At 46.6% G+C, this 5,280-nt stretch overlaps 1 non-coding gene across 1 annotated transcript; it reads left to right on the forward strand.

The window, feature by feature from the left end:
- Positions 1 to 369: 369 nt before the first annotated feature.
- TRNAR-CCU (transfer RNA arginine (anticodon CCU)) lies at positions 370 to 442 on the forward strand. Its single transcript has one exon. It is a non-coding gene; the product is annotated as a tRNA-Arg (tRNA).
- The last annotated feature ends 4,838 nt before the right edge of the window (positions 443 to 5,280 follow it).

The raw sequence follows: 5,280 nt of genomic DNA on the forward strand, positions 1-5,280 counted from the left end.
TGTGCCAATCCCTGCGGAACACTGGCTTCTCTGGAAGAAATCAGGTGCCCATCGACTCTGGTTTCCTTACACAGCTGGCTAGAAGCAAACCGGCCCTAATACCGCCAGGACAGAAATTACCCTCAGGCGGAAACACACACCAGTGTCCATCAAGGCAGACCTGTCTCTGTAGGAAATGCATGCCACTCATCACTATGAGACGGAATCTCCAGCCACTGAATTTCCAGATTTCCCAACTGACCATTGCTTAAACACAAAGTCTTAAACAGATGAAATCTTAGAACCAAGACATATGTGATGTAGTGTTGCTTCCTGGGGACCAGGTATAGTTTTTAATTTACACATTAAACCTTTAAAAACCTTGGGACTTCTCTGGCAGTCCAATGGTTAAGACTCTGTACTCCTAATGCAGAGGACCTGGGTTCAATCCCTAGTCAGAGAACTAGAGCCCATGTGCCACAAATAAAAATCCCCCATGCCGCAACAAAGACCCGGTACAGTCAAATAAATGAATAATAAAAAATCTTTAAACATAAACCTTAAAAAAAAAAAGGTGAAGATGTTATTGTCTGATTTATAAAACTGCAGGAGAGGGGCATAGAAAAGGAGGAAAGATTTCTTTAGTGAATGAATAAAAGGAATTTGTTTTTAACATACACTTCATGAACTAAAATAAAAGTTATTCTTCTTCTCCACTTATACACATTGAAGAAATATTCAAAGAATTCTGGCTTGAAAAGCTGGAGAAAAATAACAGCCTGCCCCAGGCAGCCCCCTGTGGGTGCTGGATTCTGACTGAGAGCTTTGCTTTGGGAAAGTCTGAGCAACTAGTTCCACAAATGTGTCAAATGTAAAACATGGCTTTGCTGCTTGACTTTCTTGTCTTTTTATGTTGACTTTGGACAAATTTCAGTTCATTGAACATTTGCCTGATGCCAGGCTCTAAATGTTCAATGTGGATTATTTTATTTAATACCTAAGGGGCTTTCAAGGATACATAGGACTTTTATCTCAGACACATTTTAGACCTGCCACTGCCCAATATGGTAGTCACAAGTCACATGTGGTTATTTAAATTTCTTCTAATAAACAAAATTTGATATTGAGTTCCTATATCAGCCATGTATCAAGTGTTCAAGAATCACACATGGCTACAGACTACCACACCACCGAGTGCAGACACACAGCATGGCCAGCATCATAGGAAGGACCATCGGACGTCACTATTCTAGACCCTGCAGAGCTCTTTCCAGTCCCGTGGAATCATTTTAGGCAGAAAAGCTGCCCTTAATTGAGCACCCGCTCTAGGCCGCACAAGGTTCTGGGTATATAAGATCATCTCATCCCATTTTAGAGATGAAAGAACTGGAGCACAGAGAGGCGAAGTAACTTGCTCACCATCACATAGCAAGTGAGTTGCAGAGCCATGGCTTTGCTTTCAGGTGATGCCACCTTCCAAGGGCATCCCCCACCCCCCACCCAACTATTAGTGAAAGCAGCAAAAGAAAGAACTGCTGGGGTTTCTGGCCCCTCTGACAGAGAAGTGACCACACACCTTCAGACTCAGAAAGGCTAGACGACCAAGCCCAGTCTCGCCAGTGACTAGCTGAATGGCCCTGGCCAAGTTATTCATGTTCTCTAAGCATACGTAAAAGGGGGCTGCTTACAGCACCCACCTTATAAAACTAGGAGGACTAAGTGGTACGGTACACAGAAAGCACTTAGCACAGTGTTTGGTGGTTTACAGGGGCTGTTTGGTACGTACGGATATGATTATTATTTCCAGAGTGAATCACTTTCTCCTAGTTGACTTGGAAACGGCAAGCAAGATTCGCCTCGCTCCCAGCAACGCACATTTCCGAGTGTAGAGCGCCCTCTGCTGGTCACATCTAGATACATAATCCAGGCGGGTGTTTTCCGAAGTGGTCCTTTGGGAATATTCTGGAGGAACTTGACTCTAAAACAAGGATGTCCCACTGCAGCAGTTGCAGGGATGGGGAAGATGGGTGGGGAGGGGGAAAGGAAGAGGGGTAGGGAGGAGGGGAGAAGGTTCTTTCACATCATGTTCCCTATTAGCACTCAGGAGAAACTCAGAGCTTTCGAAGCTTGCCGCATTGGATCTTCTTCACTGTCTTAACTGCGGGACAGAGAGAGAAGATGCACCTTTTCATACTCCTTTGCTCACTGACCAGCCCCTGTTCCCAGGGGCTGCTGGCTGCAGACCACCTACAAGCAAAGGGTCGTAACTACCACTCTAGAGTTAACTTCAGTCTGATGCTGAACGTGAAGTACCATCCTGACCCCATATTCAATCCACCTGAGAGTCCTGTTAATTTTTTACTCCGAATATATTTAAAATCTGATCCTGCCTCTCCACCTCCTCTTATGCCACTCCAGTCTAAGCGGCCACTTTGCTCACCTGGACCTCTGGATCAGCCTCCTTCCTAGCTGGTCGTCTTGCCTCCTTTCCCCTCTCCCTCCAGTCTAGTCTCCAAGGCCAGTAGAGCCCAGATCCGCTGCCAGAGCTACCAGAACACCTTGGATAGCTTTAACAAACTACTAACATACTGATCCGGGACTAAGGCAGAGTCTTGAGGCTGGGTGGGGTCTCAGCATCTACAGCTCATGAAATGCCTGGATGCTTCTTGCAGGCAGGACTGAGAACCCCTGGGCTTGCTGTCGAGACCAGCAGCATCGGGATCACCGGAAGGGCTTGTTCGACCACAGACAGCTGGGTCCCACCCCAGAGCTGCTGATTCGGTAGCTCTGGGCTGGGCCTGAGCTCACAGGTTGCCAGGTGATGTTGATGCTGCTGGTCTGGGACCACACTGTAAGAACTACTGTTGTAAAAATGTGACGCAGGCTACGAAACACTTAAATGGCTTTGTACTCAGTCACTGACTCATGTCCAACTCTTTGTAGCCCCATGGACTGTAGCCCATCAGGCTCCTCTGTCCATGGGATTATCCAGGCAGGAATACTGGAGTGGGTTACCATTTCCTTCTCCAGGAGATCTTCCCAACCCAGGCACTGAACCCGAGTCTCCTGCATTGCAGGCAGATTCTTTACCATCTGAGCCACCAGGGAAGAATATCTTAAAAATTCACGTTCCATACCATGGCTTGTCAGGCAGGAGGCGGACCCTCCTATCTCCTGGCCCCTCACACCCTCTGCTCCAGGCACACTGCTTCCTGTCTGCCTCCGGACCACTTAAAGTCCTTCACACCAGCTGCTCTCTCTTCCCAGAGGGCTTCTCCTTTAGTTTTTCCCTTGTCTGGTTGTCCCTCAGGCTCTGAGGCCACAGAAATGGCACCTTCTCAGAAAGGCCTTCCCTGATTGCCCCATTCAGTGCGGGCCTCACTTTCCCTCACCCCTCACTCTTATCTCAGCAACCTGTTTCTTTTCTAGCATTTATTACAATTTGCGATTATTTTATGTGTCTGCTCACTTAGGAGACCTCTACCTCTCTGCCAGACTGCACGCTGCATGAGAGCAAGGGCTCAGTGTTCCCTTTCAGTGCCTGGAATACAGTGGGTGCTGAATGAATGGCCACCAAGTGAAGGGGCAGAAATACAGAGTCAGATCACGTGAGGCATAAACACAGTCATACGAACAGAAGCAGGAGCATGTTCTCCCCTGAGGGGTTGCTGTGTTTTCTTTGGACATTACACCACTAACCCACACAAGGACCTAGCAAGACAAATGGCATCATCTTCAATGTACACACGTGGAAATGAAGTTGGGCATATAGTTGGGCATTCAAGCTGCATGCTTCCACATTCACTGTGAGAGAGGGAAGAAAGGAAGGCAGGAGGGAGGGAGAAAGAGAGGGCCAGAAATGGCAAAGCTTGAAGAATGCATCCCTCAGGGAGTTTTTAACTCTAAGCTCTTAGCTGAGGTGAAAATTAAAAAAACTGGGCTGAAATCAAAGGACCCTTGCCCTACTTTCCCACTCTCTGATTCTCCCAGCATCTCTTCAGAAGAGAATGATCAAGCAGTGATGGCTGTCTCAGCTTTAAAGATGTTTTCACAGCTTGCCCAGAGCCTTTGGACAAAAAGCCCTGGGTAGGAGATGAAAAAGGCAGGACCTGAGCTCTGCCCTGTCTCCTGCACAGCCAGCCCTCAGCCACATGCACCACATCTGGGAACAGCTCGTTCAGTTCCCTTTTGTGACCCTCGCCTCATGACCCTATCAGGTAAGGCAACACTAGATGCTAGAACAGATAAGCAGTTCCCTCCCTAAACTCAATGACTTGACATGATGGAAGTTCCCCTCTCCAGTAAAGTCCTGATGGGGATGGGAGATGTTCTTCTCTATGGCTGGAGAAGGGGACAGACTGAGGGTTTCATGGGCCAGTTCTGGTAGCTGTACTCACCATCTTCACCAAGTCCCTGGCCAGAACTCAATCATGTGGCCATATTTAGCTGCAAGGGAAGCTGGGCAATAGAGCCCAGTGGTCAAGGTTAGCCAACAGACAGCCAGTTCTCTGCCTCCTGCCCTGGGCTCTGTCACAAGCTCCCCACTACAGCACACCTCCTCTTTCTAATGACAGAATCTCTACAGTCACAGAGAAGACTATGAATGAAACCATCCCTAGGAGAGGGACCACCTGGATCTTAAATTCACAGCACAGAGGAAATAATAGGTGTCGAGCATTCCCCTGAGAGGAGGCTGGAGGGAGGGGGAAGGCCGAGGAAAGAAGAGGAGTCGAGATGCACAGTCTGCTCAAGTCCAGTCTTGACTAAGACAGAACAACAACGTTTTCTACCATTTTGGTGTCATTTTCAAAGTCCACCTTGGCTTGAAGTCTGGATTTTTCAAGATGTCACTAAGTAAGCAAACATTTATTATCTATTGTTGCATTGTATCTATTATCTATACCTACTGTGTTGCATTATTATCTATTATCTGTGTAGGCATTTTGGATACCAATAAAGAAATAAAGAATATGATGTAAGCCTTATTCTTTATCTGGTTGAGAGTTTGAAAACATCTGTGATGCAAGTTGGATACAATTAAATAATATTCAAGATTGTATTCAATATATGCCATAAATGATTTCATTTAATCTTCACAATAATCTCATGAGGTACGTACTGTTATTGTCTCTATTTTACAGAGGAGGAAATTGAGACCTAAAAACGATGAAACAACTGTCCCAACTCTCACTGCTCTAAAGAGGCAGGAATGAGTCTTAACTATGTTATGCTGCCCTTAAACTACCAGACTGTATGCATATTCACAGAAGCACAGGCATAATGCTGTCAGCTTTAGAAAAC

The sequence above is a fragment of the Budorcas taxicolor genome, chromosome 1 (assembly GCF_023091745.1).
Source record: "Budorcas taxicolor isolate Tak-1 chromosome 1, Takin1.1, whole genome shotgun sequence".
Lineage (NCBI taxonomy): Eukaryota > Metazoa > Chordata > Mammalia > Artiodactyla > Bovidae > Budorcas > Budorcas taxicolor.